Here is a 24,075-nt window from a genome sequence, read left to right as displayed (position 1 = left end):
AAAGTCCTCCAGTCTCCCAGTGATAAACACAGCTAATAGTTTAATGTCTATCCTTACAGAGCCCTTCCTATGCACATACAAAATCAAAACAAAATCAAACTACATTTCTTTGCCTATGTGTTTGTTTTAACACTGAATCATAGTGCACAGTGTAGTGCAACTTATTTTTTTCACTCAATATTATATCATGAACATTCTTCCTTGTCAGAACATAATAATAATTACAAACACCTATGTGGTACTTACTTAGGGCTTAAATATTAACTCATTTAATTCTCACAACAGCCCTGTCAGGTGAGAACTATAATTATATCCACTTTATAGATGAGTTTAAGTAACCTGCTAATGGTCAGAGCTAATAAATGGTTAGGATTTGAACCCAGAAAGTTGGCTGCATGGTCCCTGTGCTCAAAGAAACACTCAGCTACTTCTCATCAAGTAAATATATCTATCCTTCAATCTATTAACAAGTGCATTGTATGTCACAGCATAAATATACTGTAATTTTAACTATTCCCCTACCAACAAACATTTAGGATTTTTTTTGTTACTTATAAATGTTGTAGACATTTATTTGTAATAATGCTAAAATGAAGATCCTTATAGATTTGTTCTAGTGCTCTTGTGTTAAAATTTCTGTAAGGTAAACTCCTAAAAATGAAATGATTTTATCAAAGAATATGTGCACTTTTAATTTTGATAGGTGATACCAAATTTCCTTCCAGAAACAGTTGTATCAATTTATAGTCCCAATGACAGAGGAGAAGTTTGAGATTCATATTTAGGTTAAAAAATATTTCGGGGGGCTTCCCTGGTGGCGCAGCGGTTAAGAACCCACCTGTCACTGCAGGGGACACGGGTTTAGCCCTGGTCCGGGAAGATCCCACATGCCACGGAGCAACTAAGCCCGTGTGCCATAACTACTGAGCCTGCACTCTAGAGCCCAGAAGCCACAACTACTGAGCCCACGTGCCACAACTACTGAAGCCCATGCGCCTGGAGCCCATGCTCCGCAACAAGAGAAGCCACCGCAATGAGAAGCCCGCGCGTCACAACGAAGAGTAGCCCCCGCTCACTGCCAACCAGAGAAGGCCCGCGCGCAGCAACGAAGATCCAACACAGCCAAAAATAAATAAATACATATTTGATTCATGAAAAGTGAGGCCTGTTTTTCTGAGTTTTTAGTTAACACTTACATAGAAGAGATTGCCGGTTGTTCACAATTATCCTCTGATTTGATAATTATCTTCATATTAAACAAATGTAGACTTCACAGCTGTACAGTAGAGTCTTCATCCAGTTATGAAATCAACTATGGGTGAGATATTTCCTCCATATGAACTCTGTTTACTTACATATAAAACGTGGGAATTGGACTAGCTAGCTTTTAAGATTTAAAACTCCCAATGCTGTAATTAAAGGAGACTTAAAATTATTACAAACCTATAATTATAGTACTAGTATAACAGGTCAGGGTCTTAAAGCTTCCATTTTCTTTAAATTACAATAACTATTGCCAGAACATCTAAGCAAATCATTAAAATAGTCAATAAAGCTTTCAGGATCTACCTGTGGCTTATTCTCAGCTTTTTAATCCCAGACTGTCATTCCCCTGCTACCTAGCAAACTTGACTTTATCTATGGACTATATTCCTAAGAAGAGTTGATGTGTGCCTAGGAACCATGAACTAGTGTTTTGTTTTGTTTAAATACTATGCCAAGACCACTCTCTAGTCAATTTATTCAGCCAATATTTATTGACTATTTTACTATGTGCTAGGCACTGGGTGCACAACAGTTAGTAGACAATCTCTGCCATCATGGAACTTACACACTAGATGAGAAAGGCAAAGAATAACCCAAAGTAACCACCAGCAAATGTGAAGTTATACTTGTGATAACGAACAAAAATATTAATGCAAAAAAACCTATGCAATCTTTTGATTATTCAGGTTTTTAGAGTGATTTGTGACACTAGAAATTGACTTTGTAAAAAGAAGTCAATAAAGAAAATTACTTCACGACTTGCCCCACAAGGCAAAAATAGCAATCACAAGTATAGATGGCAAGTTAACTTTTTAAATCATCAATTCTATAATAAAATCACCAAGATGTCCCTACTTTTCAGTTATGCTGCTGACCATGTGGCTTGAATATTTGTTTTAGTTAACCAAGAATACAAACAATTTGAAGTACTAAGGATGACAGAACTCTGAGTATCCAAACAAAATGAGAGACGACAAATTAACTACAACTTCTGAAGAACACTGTTCAAGCAAAAAGTACATATAGCAGTACAGCAATTCACTACAATAATTCATGGCTTGTTACTAATTAACATAATGCTATGAAAATACTAATGTTTTTAAAGTACCGACAGTTATCCACGTAAGGAACTAGCGGCTTGTCACAATCTTTCAGATTTTAAAAAACCAAATGCCAGCAGTATCTATATTAATATTCAATTTTAAATAAAACTAATTCTATGACGTTACCTAGACGTGATCACTTCGCAATAAATACAAAGATCGAATCACGCTACACGCCTGAAACCAGTATGTCAATTATACCTCAATAAAAATAAAGACAAAATTTTAAAGTCTTAGATCATCTGTGGAAATAAGACCATCATTCACATAAATAAATGAACTTCCTTGTTCATTTATTTATTCCTTGTCGATTTCCACAACTGCAAAATAAGGACATTTGTCAAATCTACCTCACAAAATTGCTATGAGGACTAAATAATTTATGTAGAGGCACACCAAAAAATGATGTAAGTTATTTTAGACAGCAGTTTCTTTTTGCTCCCACTATAACTTACAGCTGTTTAACAAACAACAAAATTCGTTAGATAGGGACTTCATCTCCTTTCTTCTGTCCATGATATGGTAAAAGTGTTATAAAATGGGCAAAAGACTAGCAATCAGACCATTAGAAAAAAATTCTAAACTTCATAACTCATAAATTGATTACCCCACAGGAGGCTGGCTGTTCAAGTATTAATGCTCTTACATAACACTACGCACCAATATATCTCAGAGAATCAGAGAAATTCTTCCACATACGTATCAAATTGTTTACACATTATAACTCACCATTATTACAAACACAAGCCGTGCTACTCACTATGAAAAGTTGAGATACATATGTATTTATCCACACATACAATGTATTCTAGCTTGATGTTTATCTAACTGATTAAAGTATCTTAAATGCAATGCAATGACGGTTCAATGGTTCAGATTTATTTTATTACACTGAATGGAGTTTGTAAATTTAGCACACCAAAACTAATTATTACATACCCATGGGCTTAAAGCAACTTCTACCATAGGTCTAACAACCAATCCCCCAAAGTCACAATCTCATGTTATTAGCAGCACATTGCCTTGTTTAAACACAATATTTTAAACTAAGAAATTTTTTAAATGGAGAGTATTTTAATTGCTCCACAAACCTTTTCAAGTTCTTACTAGGTCTGCCTAAAATAGCCGTCCTTTAAAAACCCTTAAAATACAGGGCTGGAGGAGGTATCGTTAACATGGCAACATAACCATTAACGACTTTTCCAAATTCAAAACGAGGATCACCATCAAAACAAAACAATCAGGTGAAGTACAGACGTGGATACTGATCACTATTCCTGACAACGTGTTTTTTCCTTTATGGAAGATTTGCTGCTACACAAAAACCACATCAAAATCTATACCTATGTGCAACTTCCTATCCGAAAAGCCAGCCAAATTCCAACCCACATTTGTGACATTAGCTAAATATCATTTAGCATGTTAGGCTACACTTCAAAGAGGGCAGGGGAAAATACTGACAACTTTCAAAGCGTACAAGCTTTTTAAATCTCCCCCTACAACACTTGTGAATAAATGGACAGACTACATTCAGCAGCTGCCAGAGGAGAAGATCAAAGTTTTCCCTATGCTTGAAAATGTTTATCCCCACCAAAAAGGAACAGAAACTAGTCATCCTTGCCACTGGAGCCAGTTCCCCGGAATTTCCCAAAATATGCCTGATATCCAAATGAAGAAGGGACACTTCTCCGGAGAGCAAGGGCGAGAGGTATCTCACACCTTTTGCAGAAGAGAGGAGGGGCGAGGGAGGGGGGACAAGCACTGGCAGGTAAGGAAGGAAATCCCGTCTACCGCAGGCACCGGTGGGACCTGAAACCTAGGTCTCAGAATGGCCCTCCTAGCAAAGCCTAGGACCCAGGGAGGCTCCTCGAGGGGGAGGCCAGACTGGGCCAGGGCTCCTGGCGCCCCGCCCCGCCTCCCCCGCCGCCGCCGCGGACCCGGGACCGCGGACAGAGGCAGCGAAGGCTAAGCGAGCATCCGCGGTCCCAGCCAGGTCCTCCCGCAGCTCACCTGAGAGTGTCGCCTCCGCCCTCGGCCCCCACGGTGCATCCCGCGGGGCCTGGCGGAGGGTGCAGTGACGCCGCCCCGACCGGCCCCAGGGCTGCCCGGCCTGGCCTCCCCGCTCCGGGGACGCACCGGGTGCCCGCCTCACACCGGCTCCCGGGATCCGCCGGTCTGCAGAGAAGGAAGGAGAGGCGGAAAGGCTGCCTCCCCTCCCCCACAGCAAGCCACCCCCTGAGCTGCGGCTCTCTGCAGTTCCCTCTGGCGCAGGTCTGGCCCGGCTCCCCCGCCCGGGAGTCACTTCGGCAGCGGCGGCCCAGTCGCCATTACAGCCCAACAACTGACACGGAGGAGGAGCGGCGCCAGCGGCAGCGGCGGTGGCGGCGGCGCGAAGCAGGGCGGGAGCAGTGGGGGGGCTGGGGGGGGTGGTGTCCAGGCAAAACTCGCGAGAACTGTCCCGAGTCGGTTCCAGAGGAATGCAACCTTCGGTTAGGGCCATGCTAAGCGTGGCCAAAAGGAGTGTGTGAGATAAAATGAGGAGAGGAAGCGCGAGGGCGCCATGTTTGGTGTGGCGAAGGTTGAGCGTTGCAGGTCTTGGGAGGAGCCAAAGTAGATCCGCAGCGGAGACCTTCCCTTCACCCCCCGCCCCCCGCCCTCTTTCATCTAACTGGGCCTTCTGGCTACGCGTTTCACCCCCGGCCGAAAATAAACAAGCTGGGGTTATGACAAGGATGAGCTTGAAGTCTGAAAATTGCAGCTTCTCAGTGTTTATGATGTTTCACCAGTTGTCCAAATAAATCTTCTGTACCCCAGTCAGTTTAAGAGTAATTGCAGCTCTGCGGCTGCGGCAGTTACCCACTGCTGGCACTGTGGCCGTTTCATTCGCGAGGGTTACCATTCTGTTCAGCATGCACTCTGTCTAGTGGCTTAAGACTCCAGAGCAAGTAAAACGGAGTTTCCTCCCCTTAGGTGTTGGCATTGATATAACTGTGCTTTAAGAGACTCTATGATCACCATAACTTCTACCATCCTTATCCACTTTCCCCAATCTCTGCATGGTGAATTCTATGACCTGTCAAGGCTTAGCTTAAATGACATCTCTTTTGCAAATAATGCCACCTTCTGCTAGGCGCTCACTGCACACAAGCCCTCCACCCGTCACTTTCCTCCACCTTCTGAACTCATATAGCTATTTATCCAGAGACTGTTTCTCATCTTGAGGACTCTTTTTTCTCTTCTCTTTATACACCAACAGGGCCTAGCATAGTAACTGGAACATTGTAGGTGCTCAATAAATGCTTGTCGAGTGGACCTTAATAAAAGCTGGAGGCAGTAACTGCCCCCTCTCTTAGGGCCTATAGCTGTGCCTGAATAGGAGGTAAATGGATGTACAAAAATCCTGCACATATGTAAAATGTGTACTGTGTCTCCAGCAAGCTGTGCTGGGGGAAAAAAACAGGAAATGTGGGTATCCCAGTGGTGCAAGTGGTAGCAAGAAAAACAACATAAGGAAAGAGTTAATTAAGTTTTCCCCAACCTTTCTATGTAAAGCAGTGGGATAGATGCTTTTCATGTTATTTTACTGAATTTATTCAACCAACTGATTAAGTATTATACTCATTTTTTTAAAATGCTGAAAAGCTAAGTAATTTGCCCAATATTACACCATCAATAAAAAGCAGATGTAAAGGGCTTCCCTGGTGGCGCAGTGGTTGGGAGTCTGCCTGCCAATGCAGGGGACACGGGTTCATGCCCCGATCCGGGAAGATCCCACATGCCGCGGAGCAGCTGGGCCCATGAGCCATGGCCGCTGAACCTGCGCGTCGGAGCCTGTGCTCTGCAACGGGGGAGGCCACAACAGTGACAGGCCCGCGTACCGCAAAAAAAAAAAAAAAAGCAGATGTAAAATTTGAGGTCTCCCTTACTCCAAAGACTATATTTTTTTCACCCCCATACTGCCCCCTGGGCAACAGAGAAAACACCAAAATTCCTGTCACTGTGTGGGGAGTAATGCTATCCTCATATCAGCCTATGCACGATTTCCACCTGTTATACCTTGTACTGATCTTTGGCCTCTCCCTCACTTTGAAAATAACTTCAACACATCAACCCCTCTCCTTTTCAACATCCCATAACTCCTATTGTTTATACCCTACAGGTTGGCTCCTGAGTATATTGTTTTGTACTGTTTGCTCTTTCATGAGTGTAATTAATCTCCTGAACAAGATTGGAAGCTTAATGAGGAAAGGTTTGTTACCCTGCCAGTAGTGCTAGGCACATAATAGGTATTTAATGTAGCTCCCTTTTTTTTTTTTTAAAGAAGATGCTGGGGGTAGGAGTTTATTAATTAATTAATTTTTGCTGTGTTGCATCTTCGTTTCTGTGCGAGGGCTTTCTCTAGTTGTGGCAAGCGGGGGCCACTCTTCATCGCGGTGTGCGGGCCTCTCACTATCGCGGCCTCTCTTGTTGTGGAGCACAGGCTCCAGACGCGCAGGCTCAGTAGTTGTGGCTCATGGGCCTAGTTGCTCCGCGGCATGTGGGATCTTCCCAGACCAGGGCTCGAACCCGTGTCCCCTGCATTAGCAGACAGATTCTCAACCACTGTGCCACCAGGGAAGCCCCTAGCTCCCTTTTTTTCCTACTTCTTAGATGACACCAAGATCAGAGTTTTCTGAACTTTATATTCTTTGTTGAGTACTGTAGTTTTGACTCTCAACTTTCTTGGAGAACTTGATCTTAGCCCCAAACTTCAGACTGAATCTCCAACTGTCTTACCCATCTCCACATAGATACAGAAGTCATCAGTACCTCCAACTCCCAAATTAAGTTTATTGTTTTCCCACTCCTCAGTCCCACAAAGCCAGCTCCTCTTCCTGTCCTGTATTTCTGTTAATGGCCATTGCAAACACACTTCTGAGAACTCAGAGAATCAAAAGTTTTAAAATACTATATATTCTTCTCTATGCCTTGCTCCTACCCAATCAGCTATTGTCTCTAAATACCAATAATACATATTTCTTATTTTTTTTTTTTTTTTTTTTTTTGCAGTACGCAGGCCTCTCACTGTTGTGGCCTCTCCCGTTGCGGAGCACAGGCTCTGGACACGCAGGCTCAGCAACCATGGCTCACGGGCCCAGCCGCTCTGCGGCATGTGGTATCCTCCCTGACCAGGGCACGAACCCGTGTCCCCTGCATCGGCAGGCGGACTCTCCACCACTGCGCCACCAGGGAAGCCCTACATATTTCTTATATCCACTTCCCTGTTGTTCAGGTACACCACTGCTCTCCTAATTCAGGCTCTCATTTCTCCTGCCCAAATGATTTCAGCAGTCTTCCTAGAGTTCAGCTTGAGTTTTGTCCCTGGCCTGCCTGTGTCTGCCAAGATAAGTAAAAACTCCTCACCTCAGTCGTTAAGCCTTTTCTCAATATGACACCAGCCAAGCTTTCTATCTTCCTAAAGTAAGGCAGCACAAAAAAATAGAAAGGGCAAGGATGTGGTGTCAGGAAGATTCCAATTCAAATCTTGACTCCATCACTTGCCCATGACCTCAAAAACCTCCATTTTATTGTCCATAAATCATGACTAATTATACCTACCATAGAGGGTTATCTTAAAGATTAGAAATAACATCTGTCAAGAGCCTAGCACATAAAAGAGAGAAATAAAGACTGGCTATTATTATTTCCCTAACTGGATGTAATGTTCAAGCCAATTTCGATCTCAGACATGGCCCGTTCATTCCTACTTCAGACCTTTGTTCCATAACCTGGATCACATATCACCCTGGTTTGCAATTTCTGCCACATTCCTTAAGTACGAGCTCAAAAGCTACCTACTGCAGGAAAAATTCCATGACTGCTCATCCTTTGCAGGTACTGAATGCACCCCTGAACTCCACAATGTTGTGTACTTCCTTAGGATTGTACCTACTATAGATAGTTCTGCATTTATATTGCACACCTTTGTCACACTAGACTATAAAGCTCTTTGTCTCCTTCACAGTGGTTTAAGAGCATAAACTTTGGAGTCACGTAGACTTGGATCAAATCAAATAACTTTGGTCAAGTTACTTAACCTCTTTGTGCCTCAGTTTCCACATCTGTCTACAGAGACTACAATCGTACCTACTACTCCATAAGGTTTTGTGAGGGTTAAAAGAAACAATACATGTAAAGGACATAGCATGGTACTTTGTGCACAGAAGGTGCTCGAAAATGTTGGTTATTTTTACTATTTTTTATCAACTGAATATGTGCCTTGCATATACTAGGCACTCAATATTTGTTGAATTTAATTGAATGTTTGTTGGATTTAATTAAATTTGGGGTGAATAGCTACATGTTTTCTCTCCTGAGAATGTAATATTTGACATTGATCTCTAGACATAACAAATCGAGAAATAGAGAGATACAGCTATGGTGGTGTCATTCGCTATTTGAGGTTAATTGAATGAAATCATGTGTCAGGATTGGCTAAAGACATTTCTATTGAAATGTCAAGCCTAGGTGTCAAATCTGATCTGTAATCTTGTCCACCATCTTTTCAATAATAAATTCAACCATTCAGACTGCAAATTTCCCTTCAATTCTAACAAACTATGCAGACACCAAATTTAGGGATGGGTTTTCTGGTTACTTTCTTTTTCTAGATTCAGTCTTTTGGCTTAGTTTTGAATCTTCTAGGGCATTTGGTGTTCTGATGTGCAGAACTATAAAAAAACTAAAATTTATCAGTAAGAACTTTCTTTGACAAGAAAACAGAGACATAGTCGTTTATCTTCATATATATAAATATTTGTGCATGTGTGAGTGTGTATGCCTGAGCACACAAGCCAGGGTAATAATGGTCAGAGAAGTCATTTGACAGCAAATCCAGAGAGTGAAAGGAGAATAGGAATACCTATAAAGGCAGCATTTAACCATATTTGACTGTTATTAACAAGAATATAAACTTGCAATTTTTAATTTCATCATTCCTTTTTCAATTGATATATAATTGACATACAACTTTATATTGGTTTCAGGTGTACAACATAATGATTTGATATTTGTATATATTGCAGAATGATATCACAATAAATCTAGTTAACATCCATCACTACACATAGTACCAGAATTTTTTTTCTTGTGATGAGAACTTTTAAGATTTACTCTCTCCGCAACTTTCAAATATGAAATACAGTATCACTGACTGTAGTCACCGTGCTGTACATTACAACTCCATGACTTATTTATTTTATAACTGGAAGCTTGTACCTTTTGATTTCCTTCACCCATTTCTTCTGCCCCCACTTCCCCACCTCTGGCATCCACCAATATGTTCTCTGTATCTATGAGTTTGGTTTTTCTTTTATTTTTGTTTTTGTTTTTAGATTCCACATGTGAGATTGTACAGTATTTGTCTTTCTCGGTCTGAGTTATTTCACTTAGCACAATGCCTTCATAGTCCATCCGTGTTGTCACAAATAGCAAGATTTCATTTTTTTATGGCTGAATAATAGAATATTGTGACATATATATTATATATATATATCTCTCACATTTTCTTTAGCCATTCATCTGTTGATAAGCACTTAGTTTGTTTCCGTATCTTGACTATTATAAATAATGCTACGATGAACATGGGGGTGAATATATCTTTACAAGTTAAGTATTTTCATTTTATTCAAATGAATACCCAGAAGTGGGATTGCTGGATCATATGGCGATTCTATTTTTAACTTTTTGAGGAACTTCCATACTGTTTTCCGAAGTAGTGGCTGCACTAAATTTACATATTCACCAACAATGTACAAGGGTTCCCTTTGCTCCATGTCCTCATCAGCACTTGTTATCTCTTGTCTCTTTGATAATAACCATTATAACAAGTGTGAGGTGACATCTCCCTGTGGTTTTGATTTGCATTTCCCTGCTGATTAGCCATATAGAGCATCTTTTCATGTACCTGTTGTTCATCTGCATGTCTTCTTTGGAAAAATGTTAAACTACAGTTTTTGAGTGAAGCCCTAAGGCAAACTGATAGCAGCAACTAGAGTAAGTTATGTGACGGGACTCCAAGAAGCAGATTTTCAAAGGAGTAATACGAGACCAGTTATGTGATTCTTCACATAACTTCACCAAAGATCCTTCAACCTGGTCACTGATATGAAAGAATTGAGAGATTGTAGTTTCAAAGGATTTGAGGGGAAGACTTTTGAGGAGAGAACAGGCAGTGGGAATGCAGAGGTAGCTTCTTCCTTACCTCAAGCTAGTGAGAGAGGGGCTTTGAGGAGAGCTACATATGTGCTTCAGAATTTGGACACCAGAGTAGTCTGAGACTGGAATTGGGCCTGGAAAAAGTACAGCAGCTTCTGTTCTGAGTATCTGACGGGACTCGTGAAATTAAGTATTCCTTGCTCTAAAAGGGGGGCCAAAGATTAGTGAATCCCAGGAACTAGTTGTGGGACCCATGTCAATAGTATTCTACTCTTTGACTTAAGGTTGGAAGATATATAATATTTGCTTATACATACATAAAATATCTCTACAGAGGTACAGAAGAGACTGTTAACACTGGCTGTCAATATGGAAGGAAACTAATGACAGGGAGTAAGAGGGAGACTTATCAGTTGTACTCTCTTATACTTTTAAAATTTCGAACATTTTTTTAAAGAAAATATTCGTGGTTTTATTGTATCATGAGGCATTGAAACGTCTGAACAAATCAATATCTGGGTGGTGAGGCAGCTGCTTTCTCCTTCACTTCTTTGGGTTACTAGAGCAACTTGTCAGTAAAAAATGTGACTATACGAACCATTCAAAAAATATATTTTTTAAAATAAAGAATAGGTATTTCCCTTTTAAAAAAAAGAAATTAAAATGGAAGGAATCCTCCTAAGAGGGTGGCCTGAAGGAGTGAGTGAAATCCAAAGAAAGAAGAGTATTTGGCTGGGAACCAAAGATGAGGGGACCTTGGGAGTGGCCAGCTGAAGGGGAGGCAAGACACACATCCAGGGAGTTGCAGCTATTGAAGCCAGGCAGGAGATCCTTTAAAGAAGCCAGGGAAATACCCCAAGAGAAAGAGTTGGCTTTAAACATCCACCTTACAACAGTAGCAGTCAGGTGAGAATGTTCTCATAAGCCTCACAGCTCCTCCCTGCCTCCCCGACTTCCTGCCTTCCACGCCGGGTAGGGCAGCAAACCTGAGGAAATGGAGATAGTCCAAACAGAAAAAGAAAAGCACCTTGCTCCCTCCTGGAAGGAGACAGCAAAAATGCAGGAAGCCCTAGATAGGAGAGGGTAGAAGTCACACCTTTGGGTAAAGATAGAAATGTTGATTCATATATTGCGCTGGACATTTTATTACTGAATTAACACTGTTTGTCAGCTAACGTGAGTTCAGACTTTTTATTAACTAAAATTGATCAGAAAAGTCATGGGAACTTCTTGAGTTTTATCCAGGAGTAAGAGAAGGATTTCCCTCACAGAATGGATATAGAAGGACAGCAGAAGAACAAAGTAAAGTTGTTTTTATTATCACACCCCTGAGTCTTGCTTATTCAGCATGCAGTTACATGACCTTTACCACAAGTAGAGATAGATCCTGAGAGAACTTGAGCCAGCAAAGAGTGACAGTGGAGTTAGAAAAGCAGAAAATCAGTCATAGGTGCATTAGTAACATTCCACAGGCAAGAATGGAATGATCAACAGTGGGGAAAGAAAGAGAAGAGGGAGAAGAAGCAAGAAGACGTAACAGAAGAAGCAATAGCAGATGTAATCCGCCTTTGGAAAAAGGAGTTAAAGAAAAAATTAAAGATTAGTAGCAACAGTCCAGAAAAGTTCAGTGACTTAAAAAAAACCCTAAAAACCAATTTTTAAAGGAGGCAACCATTTGCAACAAACTTGAGGGCATTATGCTAAGTAAAATAAGTCAAACAGAGGAAGACAAATACTGTATGTTCACAAGAGATACATGTATCAAATAATTATATTGTACACCTAAAACGAATACAACGTTATATGTTAATTGTATCTCAATAAAAAATAATTTAAAATTTTTTCTAAATGGCAAGATGCTCTACATCACCAGCAATCAGGGAAAGACCAAATAAAACCATAATAAGAACTGTCTCACACCCACCAGATTGGCAAAAAATTTAAAAGTCTGATAATAACACATGTTGGCAAAGACATGTGAAGCAATGGGAATTTTTTTTCACTTCTGATAGCTATGTAAATTGGTTCAATGATTTGGGAGAACGCTTTGGAAATAGGCAGTAAAGTTGAAGATGTGCCTATGACCCAACAAGTTCACTGAAAGTGGTCCACATTCTCAAACTCGTTGTTATTGAACCACAGTAAGATAAAGAGCTTGTGCAAGGATGTAAATCAATTACATCAGTAAGCACACTGCCTAGGTGAGCTGACTTTTTTTTTTTTTTTGAGATAAAACTTTCTTGATGAAAGAAACGGTACAATGGGACTTCCCTGGTGGTGCAGTGGATAAGATTCCGCACTCTCAATGCAGGGGGCCTGGGTTCGACCCCTGATCAGGGAAATGGATCCCACATGCATGCCGCAACAAAGACCTGGTGCAACCAAATAAGTAAATAAATAAATAAAAAGAAATGATACGTTGATTTATATTCTGATATATTCTCCTTATCTCACCTCAGACTTGTATTAAATAGTTAACTTCTATAAGAAACCCAAGTACAAGAGATTTTATGAAAGCATTGCTTATAATCTCAAAAATAGGAAATAATAGGTCCATCAGCAGGAGAATGGGTAAGTAAGCTGGGGAATATTCATACAATAAAATACTAAGCAACAATGAAAATAAATTAAAGGATAAATCTCACAAACGTAGTTTTTAAAAAGCAAAGTGCAAAAGGATATATACATAATACCACTTCCCTGAAGCTTAAAAACATGTGCAATATTGGTATAGCTTACTCAGGAATACACACAAATGTAGCAAAATATTTTTAAGTATCAAGGAATAAAAAAAACTGAATTTGGAAATGCGATTACCTCTGAAGGAGCAGAAAGGGAATCAATACGTGGCAGGGGTGACCACAAGAAGCTTCAATTTCCTGTGATGATAATGTTTTTATTTCTCAAGCTGGGTGTGGATATACAGATGTTTGTATTATTATTTTTCATAGCATTTTTATATCCAAAATATTAAATAATATATGTTAAACAAAAAAACAAACAATTAAAAAATCTATGTGGGGAATGGGAGGAAGAACAGCAAGATGGAAGAGTAAAAGAGCACAAGAATGTAATTTCACCCAGTAGAAATGATATCCTATGAAGCTGGGGCTCAAGAAACTTTTCAACTTTACAACACTGGACAGATAGGTACAGTCATTCTTTTCATCAGAGTTTAAGCCAAGAACAAGCAGTAGTAACTTCCTTGGGCGTAAATTAGCTGCAGTTCAAGTAAGGAGCAACCGTCACCTAGGGGATGCTAGTGTAGAATCAACTTGAATGGTCTCCTGATTCAAAGCTGCTGTCCCATAGCAGCAAAGAGAGGTCATCCTATCACCTCAGCCCAGCCCCTCCTCTACCTACATTCCTATGAGAGGAAGATGTGTCAGTGAAAAAGCAGTACAGCTGGTTCTAACTGCAAAGAATCTCAAAGATAATGTTAACATCGTCCACATTTTGATTAGCTCAAGACAAAAATTAAATTGTCTTCTCTGGCATTTATTAATTGCACTCTTATTACATCTTTGGGGTTTTTTTGGTCAAAAATTTCCTAGGCCTAAATGTCACATGAAAAGTCTTTAGTTTCGCTTTAGACTTACCTTATGTGACTTAAAAAAAATCAAGATACTAAAACTTGAAAAACTAGAAATTTGATTTTTAAGTATACATTTCTCTAATAATAAAATACCTATTTTAAGTTAAAAAAAAAAGAATGGTCAAAAAGTGGACCTATTTGAAAAGTAGAGAATCAAGTATTAGTGACTTTAAATAAATAGAAAATATATTTCAGAAGCTTAAAAACGTTAATATTGCAGATAGTATTTTCCAAAGATGGCTGTACCAATATATTTCATCCTACATTTTTTTGCAGTATGCGAGCCTCTCACTGCTGTGGCCTCTCCCATCACGGAGCGCAGGCTCTGGATGCTCAGGCTCAGCGGCCATGGCTCACGGGCCCAGCCGCTCAGCGGCATGTGGGATCTTCCCGGACCGGGGCACGAACCCGTGTCCCCTGCATCGGCAGGCGGACTCTCAACCACTGCGCCACCAGGGAAGCCCCCTACATGCTTTTCTTAAAATGGGATGTTGACATTCCTCTCTTGAGAGGTGGGGTCTGTGTACCCTCTTCTTGAGCTTAGATGGACTTTTGTAACTGCCTCTACCAACAGAATACAGCAGAAGTGATGCAATGTGATTTCAGACGTTAGGTCATAAAAAGTAATATCACTTCTGCTTAGTGCTCTGTCTCTAGGGACATGTGCCTTGGGAATCCTTGTCTGACATGCAAAAAAAGTCCACTTGAAGCTGCCATGCTGGAAGACCACATAGAGATAGAGATGCCCAAGGAGCCCCAGGTATTCCTGCTCCCAATTGTTTAATAGTCTTTCCAGCATTAACCACCAGACACATGAAAAAGTGATGGTTCCAGATGATTCCAGTCCTGATCTGTATTAATCAGGGTCTAATAGAACCTATGGGATGTGTAAATATGTGTATATAATAAAAATAAAAGTTAATAAAATGTTATCTATAGGGCCTCCCTGGTGGCGCAGTGGTTGAGAGTCCGCCTGCCGATGCAGGGGATACGGGTTCGTGCCCCGGTCTGGGAGGATCCCATATGCCGCGGAGCGGCTGGGCCTGTGAGCCGTGGCCGCTGGGCCTGCGCGTCCGGAGCCTGTGCTCCGCAACGGGAGAGGCCACAACAGTGAGAGGCCCGCATACCACAAAAAAAGAAAAAAAAAAAAAAAAAAAAAAAAAAAAAAAAAAAATGTTATCTATAAATGTATGTGTATTTTCTGTATATGTTACACACACACAGATATATATATGTATATATATATATATATATATATATATATATATATATATATAGAGAGAGAGAGAGAGAGAGAGAGAGAGAGAGAGAGAGAGATTTATTTTAAGGAACTAGCTCACACAGCTGTGGAGCCTGGCAAGTCCAATGTCTGAGAGTAGGCCAGCAGGCTGGAGACCCAGGGAAGAATTGAAGTTGCAGCTTCAGCTCAGAGGTAGTCTGCTGGCAGAATTCCCTCTTCTTGGTGGGACCTCAGTCTGTTTTCTCTTTAAGATCTTCAACTGATTGGACGAGGCTCATCCACATCATGGAGGGTGATCTGCTTTACTCAAAATCTATTGATTTGATGTTAATCTTATCTAAGGAATACCTTCATAGCAATATCTAGACTGGCGTTTGATGAAATATCTGGGTACTGTGGCCAAACCAAGTTGGCACATAAAATTAACCATCACACCAGGCTTTAAGCCACCCTGGCTAACATCACTGGAGCAGAGACAAGTCCTGCCCAAACTGTACAATTGTGAGTAAAATATTGTTATTTAAGCTACTAAATTTCAAGGATAATTTGTTGTGCAGCATTAATAATGGGACATTAAATTTGTAAAATGTAGTTAGTCTACTTGTATATATGCATTTGTTACATCATTCACTTTTATTTTCACACTTGTTTTAGGCAAAAGTGATACTAAAACTTTATAATGTCCAGTAAGGTTTGGAGCCGATCAGAATGGAGCAGGGTCAGAGGCTCTCCTTTGGGGCTGGGGATAAACTCCTTAGTTGTTAGGTCTTGGGAATCAGTTTGCTGAGGGACAGCAGTTATTCAGCAGCTAGTGTAGAACTATTTTAATATTTAAACAACTAAACCAGTACAGACTAGTTAGACATCAGCTAAGAATTACGCACAATTATTGCAGTGTTTGCAATGGGATTTAGCCCATTTGTTTAATCATCCCAATAGCCCTAGGAGAAATATATGGCAAGAATTTGCCTTTGGTAAGAATACACTGGACCACCTCAGCAGAATCTATCTTTCACTGGACAAACCTGCAGGTATAACTCTAAGTATTATGTTTCTCATGATGGATGCCACTCAGTCCTGAGACCATGACTCAGCTCAGAGGAATTGCGCTGGGATTTTGAGATTCTGTGAGGACACACGATGAGGCTCACTGCTGATCAGAAATACATAATGTAAGAATACACTTTAAAGTTCTCTGAAAATTCAGCCATTCAAATCACAGATAGAATCCACCAATAAGGCAGCAGTGTTTGTCTACTTCAGTGAAAAGAGGACTTAGGATTTGAGCTCACCCATGGCTCAGAATCTCACTCTTCTTTTTTTTTTAAATAAATTTATTTATTTTATTTTGAGCTGCGTTGGGTCTGCATTGCTGCATACGGGCTTTCTCTCATTGTGGCGAGCAGGGGCTACTCTTCGCTGCGGTGTGGTGGCTTCTCTTGTTGCAGAACACGGGTTCTAGGCACACAGGCTTCAGTAGTTGTGGCACGTGGGCTCAGTAGTTGTGGCTCCTGGGCTCTAGAGGGCAGGCTCGGTAGTTGTGGTGCATGGGCTTAGTTGCTCCGTGGCATGTGGGATCTTCCCGGACCAGGGATCGAACCTGTGTCCCCTGCAATGGCAGGCAGATTCTTAACTGCTGTGCCACCAGGAAGTCCCTCTCACTCTCCTTAAATGTGAAAAGTTACTGGACCATTGCAGAAAGCCATAGCTTGGAAGAAAAGAAATCCTCATTAAACAGGGTCTAGCAAAATGAAAACAAAGACCTTCACTTCACTCAATTTACTTACAACCTCTTGTTGAGTAAATATTAAAACATTATTTTTGCCTTATTGCTAGGTAAAAGATTTAACCCTGTCGGAGAAGGTGAGACATCACTCTTAAGAAAGCGATCAGAGAGGTTTTCAATGTATGTTGCAGCTAAATGAATTTAGCAGCAAACAACCCAAATAGGCACAAACTTACTTTTGGATGGTCTGGAAATTTATTTTCTAACTTTAAAAAGGATCTTAACAGGAATTCCCTGGCAGTCCAGTGGACAGGACTCAGCGTTTTCACTGCGGGGACCTGGGTTCCATCCCTGGTTGGGGAACTAAGAGCCCACAAGCCTCGTAGCACAGCCAAAAAAAAAAAAAAAGATCTTAACATCCCCACTCCAAATAATCTATAGATACAATTAACACTGAGTTTGCACAAACCAGTTGCTGAGAATGAAATTCTTGTGATAAAATACCTCAGGATTCATAAGGACTTGAAACTGTCATATTCGAATAGCAGGGTATTGTTGGTTCAAATCATATCTGATTCCAAACTCTCTACTCACACCCACTTGCCCTATGACTCTTAAACAAGGAATTTAACATGGATGGACCTATTGTTAGCAGGGATTCTGGTTTTAGGGTGTATTTCTATTTTTGTGGTATGGGATATGACTCAAAGATGTGATGGAACTGTAGGGCAAACAGTTAAAATCAGTGGTAGGACCCACACTTTCTCCTATCCTGTTTTTGAGTTATTGGTTCATAGTGGTTGGTAAAGGTAGCTAGGAGTTAGGAAGCTGTAATGTGTAAAGTTGACATGAAAAGGACAAACGTGCCCTTCACAAAGGGCATGCCCTTCTTTGCAATCACAAGAAAATGTAGACCTGTTTAACATAGTGCTATGCATTTAGCTCTAACAATTAATAAAAACTCATTGAATGGATGGATGGATGAATTTATTCCATCAGTGAAGTAGACTAGGAGAACTAGCTGGAAGTCTAAGGAAGAACAAAATCCATTTCTTAAATATCTGGTTGTTCAGATCAAAGGAGCTTTGGGGAAATTGAATTACCTGGAAAATTGCTTCAAATCCACATTTTACTTTTGATAGATAATCCCTCTCTTAAGATGAGTACTGAAGTTCTCTTGGAATAGAGCCAGGCAATGACATTAGATAGTTTCTTCCTTCCTCTATTTCTGGTAAGGTCAAAAGCAAACCAGGATTTAGCACAAACCTGAGGCTGACATTTTTTTTTTAACATAGAGGATCTAGAATCATAGACTCATTCATTGTAGCAATTGTGAGACATTAGAAACAATGGGTACATCTCAAAAACATTGTTTAATAAAAACATTGTTGGGTGTGAAAAAGCAACTTGCTTAAACAGATGTCTACACTCTGACATTTATGTAAATTAAAAAAATGATTCTATACTTATTCTGTGGGTACATGTATATATACAAGTATACAACAATACATAAAAATGATAAACTCTGGTGCTGGGGAGCAGATTTGGATCAGGGTGAGGCTGACTTTTGATCATTTTATCTCTGTGATTTACTTCTATCTTCTTAGTCTTCCTCAACAAGATTTATGAATGAGACAACCAATATATTTAAATCTAAGTACTAAGCCTTTCCCATTTTCCCCAAATTAAGTTTTATACTTGTTAAGAACAAAAGTACTTCTGAAATGTGTGATTTTGAAAAGTTTCTAAGCTTTAAAAATTATATTTTCCTGTATTTAATCTCCAAGAATCTTCAAAGATTAGTCTCTTTTAATGTTGAGTACCTTCTTTTTGGTATTTTACCTACTGGCATTGCTTGTAAATAGCTTAGCTAACAGACATGGTAATCCCTTTACTGTACAAAGGCAAGCCCTGTTTCTTAGAACACTCTTAAAGAGAAAAACATCACTCTTTAGAGCATCTCTCGGTTTCAGTGCTGATTTATGGACTAATTATACAAATGAAATGAGTGATGAAATATCTTATAGCAAGACAGGTGCAATTTTTAAAAAACCTGAAGAATATAAGTCAGAATGAGGTTATATGTAACCAAACCAGGTTATGTTTTGCAAGGGGTAAACCATCCTATGTACAGGCAGTGGAAAATTTTAAACTCTTGACAGGACATTTTCTGTGGCCATCCCAAAAATAGAAAAAGGCAGCTGGGAAGAAGACCCACAGGTTTTAATGAGGCTTATCAGCCACTACAAACACTCCTGGAATCCCAGGATTGAGTGCTCCCCACCTGTTGAACAAGAAATGAGAACATGTGAGCATTTGGTTACAAATCCTAGTGCATGAACAGAAGGTCCACATAATATTATAAGGGGGCAAAAGCAGCTGGAACTGTGCGACAGAAAAACTGACAGGAAGAAATGAGAATGATGGTGAAGAGGTAGCTGGTTTGGAAATATAAGTGATTGCATATATCAAGCATGAATTGAAAAATTTGTGCAAAGCAAACACATAAACTGATGTAACATATGTCGACAATTATTCTACATATATAAGTGGTTCTGGTATAACTATTTCATATGTATTTTATATAACTAATATATGTATTTATATAGTGTACACTATATAAATAGTTCTTGTATAAACTCTAATAACCTCTGTTATTCACAGACATTGTCTTGTTTAATTCTCATGAAAACCTGAGCTGTATTAGCATCATAGGGATGAGGAAAGGTGAAGTGGCTTGCTCTCAGTCACAGGTTGGAGGGTGGTAGAGCTGGCACTGGACACTCCACCTTCTGAATCCAGAACATATTCCTCTTCTACTACACAGTGTGGTTGCTCAAAGCAGTTAGATGTGGGAATTCCCTGGAGGTCCAGTGGTTAGGACTCAGCACTTCCACTGCAGGGGGTACGGGTTCGATCCCTGGTGGGGGAACTAAGATCTGTGGTGCAGCCAGGAAAAAAAAAAAAAAAAAAAGCAGTTAGATGCTCTTTCGAAAGAACACTGGGATGTGGATTTCTGAATAAAAAGGATATGAGTGACTAAGTGAGAAATAGTTGGATTTTGCTGAATTTAGGATTCCTCTCTTCCCCCGAGCTCTCTAGTCACCTTTTTTTTTTTTTTTTAACTGAAGTATAGTTCTAGTCACCTTTTAACCTGCACACACCGGTGATAAAGGAAGTGTATATCTCTGGATGTTCATATGCAGCTCTCTGCCCTTGACCTCTGGTCAATAACTTTAACCCCGAGTTCGGGCCAAAATGAAGGAGCAATTTATTAGTTCTCCATTTTGAAATGTAGTTAGAGTTTACATGCAGTTAATATTATAAAACTTTGCATTTGTCCTGTGAACAGTTTACTTTTAGCACAAATGTTTGCTATTAGTCGAATATAAACAATTTATATTTGTGATTCTTGTCAGAAGTAGTAATATCAATTATGCACTGAAAATTTTGTGTTCGTGAGGCAGACTATAAAAGATTTATAGGTGCTTGGATATTAGGACAAAGGGGAAAAGTGAGGAACATTCTTGAGAAAGGACAAAAACCAAAAACCACCCCCGTCTCCCATAATATGTTCCCATAGAGGTTACAGAATTTTCAGGGGCAATTCTGAGTTGAGTGGGAATAGAAAGCATAGAATAATTCCCAGACCTCTCCTGTTCAGCCTCACCCTATTAAAAATAATGTATGACACACACACGCACACGAAATAAGCATTAGGACATTGGATATTAACTGACATAATTTCACGATGGTTCTGTATTAGATACCGAAAATGGGTTTTACTAAATAACCTTAACCTAATGTGGATACTCTTGAATCTGGGAGAATTTATTTTTAAATCACCTCTTAAATTCCTCCCACAGAAAGCAACCATGACCTTCGACAAAAGCATTTTCATTGAATTGTTTACAGAAGATAATATCAGTTTTAAAAATACATTTAATACAAACTTACACCCATAAATGTCTTTTGGTATCTGGAAAGCTGACCTAGTGATATTAACAGAAATGTAGATTAGATTCCTGGAATAAATTTCTGGTTACATCAGCGACTCCTTGTGCATGCTTAAACAAGTTATTTAATCTCTTAGTATCTTAGTTTCCCCACCTATAAAATGGGGGTAATAATATTTGCTATTAGATAATGTCAACAAAGCACTTGGAGAAGTCAGATGAAAGGTGCCAGAAGTATTTTGTTGTCTGAGGCATGACCTCATACTGTCTGAAAAAATGGACTTTACCAGGGTTGCTGATTATTCCAGCGCCTTATTTCCAAACTTTTCTTGTTCAATTGCCTTTTGGCTTTATTCATTTCTATTTATAGTCTTTATGTATTTTAACTTCATTGTTCTGTTTGTGTTGTTTTGAGGAGAGTTGGTGCTTTGAGGAAACCATGATTTAATTTGTCTTATGTTTGGTTTGTTCATTTATTTAAACTCATATGCTTATGTCTAAGATTTGAAACAAATGAAAAGTCACTTAAACAACCTTCTAATTATAGGAGACAGCTATAGCTACGAGAGATATTAGCCTTATCTATCCATCTCTCTTGTTTGCATTATTTATATTTTATTTCATTATAAAAGTTAATTTTTAGCATGCACAGATGCATATTCCTCCCTGCACACTCTGTGAAAGATTTAAGGCAGATGTTGAGACTGCTGTAAATTTTGATGTTTGTGCCCCTTTTCTAGAGAAATGAGATAACATGCTATAAGGCAAAAGATTAGTTACTTAGAACTAAATCTGAACTAAATCTACAGTCCAATCAGCTTACACACACTGATCTCAAGACAAATGTTAAGGGTAGAAGGGCTACTTCAGTAATAACCCACATGACTCAAAGAGCAGAGCTGCTGATTCAATAACAGTAAAAACTTAGAGGTGAAGTCAGAAGTAGGAGGTTGGCTACATTTCCTGAACATGAAAGTACTTCATTCCCTCTGTCTGTCAACCTGCTTGTCCAAGGCTAATAAAAATATTTCAGAGAAGCAAACCTTTGGTCTTTGGAACCTACCAGTTAACAACAGAAAATTTAATCCTTTGGGACTATTTCCAAAGGGAAAGATTTTACTGGAATTTGCTCACTAAGATGTTGTATTTCAAGTGGCAAGTATTATATCACTCAAACCCAGCTTGAGTCATCTGTTGAACCATGGACAGATTATTGGCTACAAGAGATAAAGACTCTTTCAGAGGCAACATCAAACAAATACTTTGGGCTTTACAGTATTTTCAGATATTACAACCTTTGTCAATTTTATAGAGTCAGCATTGACAGAGATTTAATTCAACCTACCTCTAGTTCAACCTACATTCAAATTTTGGAAATCAGAACCACAGTAGGCCTTTGTTGTTAGAAAGATATTCTTCCTTGGGCTTCCCTGGTGGCGCAGTGGTTGAGAGTCCGCCTGCCGATGCAGGGGACACGGGTTCATGCCCTGGTCCGGGAAGATCCCACATGCCGCGGAGCGGCTCGGCCCGTGAGCCATGGCCGCTGAGCCTGCGCGTCCGGAGCCTGTGCTCCGCAACGGGAGAGGCCACAACAGTGAGAGGCCCGCGTACCGCAAAAAAAAAAAAAAAAAAAAAGAAAGATATTCTTCCTAATAGAGTTTCAAATGTTTTTACTAGCTTTTATCTCTATAGAGAAGCATAAATTTCATCAGATAATGAAGTGATCTTATAGGTCATGCACTATGTTTCCTTAACTTACACCCATCATATGTTATGGTTTATAAGATATGGTTTAATATCATTTTCATTTCTTAAGAAGTAGATATTATTATAGGATAGAATGTAGCATGACGGTTAAAAAAGGTAGGCTCTGGATCAGATGATCTGTGTTCAAATTCTGTCTCCACCAGTTACTAACAGTATAGCTTTGTATCTTTGTTTCCTTATCTGTAACAGTCAGATAGTAGTAGTATTTACTTCAAAGCATTATGAAAATTAAATGAGATACTACTATATGTACGGTGCCTATCATAAGTATGTGCTTGGCACATATTTAGTACTCAATAAACATTAGCTATTACTCATTCCATTTATAGACTACACTAAGCTTAGAGTGTGACACAGGTGGGGGTCTCTGAGAAGCAGACTACGAAACAAAGTTTAGTGTGCTGGATGTTTACTAGGGAATGCGCTGGGTATGAGCAGCTGTGGAAGGGAGGAGAAGGAAGCAGGATGTCACACTATGATACAGGTGCTATAGCCTTAGCCAACCTCGTGCGGAAGCTCTGGAGTGCAAATGGCCTGTCCAAATTGCATTGTGTTGGGCTGAGAAGGCTGAGCCTCTATATTCCGTCAATCAGCCATTGGATGTACACCCCCTCCCCCTGTGGCATGACGTTGGATAAAGTGACTCTCTGCAGCTGAAGCAATCCATGAATTGGCTGATGGTGAAGGCTGTCCATTAACCGTATTCCCAGCAGCTGGCACAACAAATTCTTCCTCTGAGAGGGTCTAAGTGGCACATCTCTGTGTTTCACACAAGGTGGTCTGTGCAGCACTTGGAAAATAATCTCAACAAATTACAGTTGCTTGAATAAAAATGACGTCTTTAAGGCTGAGAGTAGGACAGTGAAGCTACGTAAGAATAAGCCATGGAAATATGAAATAGCTATCCACATGTGATGGAAATCTTTTTTGTTCTTTATAATTTCCCAGATTTTTGGAAAGGGTGGATTCTGGTAACTGGAAGCCCTTTGTTTAATGAACATTGTGATGGATTGGGGTTTGTGATGGAGGTGTAAACTGGGAGAAAGCCCAGGTACTCTGTAGAATAAGGGTCACTTAGGAGGTAGAGATATAAGCCAGCCACAGTTGATGTCACACAGATGGGGAGAAGAGAATCCTTGGTAAGAATTTAGATGAACAAAAGTGGCTAACATTGTACCCTTTAATGTGCTCAGCACTTTTTAAGTGCTTTGTATGTATAACTGACT

The 24,075-nt window shown here is 39.9% G+C and overlaps 1 protein-coding gene across 3 annotated transcripts in view; it reads right to left on the bottom strand.

Moving 5' to 3' along the window:
- The window catches only part of CEP350 (centrosomal protein 350), a 144,779-nt gene extending 140,036 nt beyond the window's left edge, over positions 1-4,743 (bottom strand). For all 3 annotated transcript variants that reach the window (XM_081225068.1, XM_081225070.1, XM_081225069.1), the window contains exon 1: positions 4,380-4,743. The gene's annotated coding sequence lies outside the window, so the exon portion shown is untranslated. The remainder of the gene's footprint in view (positions 1-4,379) is intronic.
- Positions 4,744-24,075: the final 19,332 nt, after the last annotated feature.

Source organism: Mesoplodon bidens (genome assembly GCF_964165515.1).
Source record: "Mesoplodon bidens genome assembly, chromosome: 2".
Classification (NCBI taxonomy): domain Eukaryota; kingdom Metazoa; phylum Chordata; class Mammalia; order Artiodactyla; family Ziphiidae; genus Mesoplodon; species Mesoplodon bidens.
Note: the sequence above shows the minus strand (reverse complement) of the source record. Positions and strands in the feature narration are given on the sequence as shown.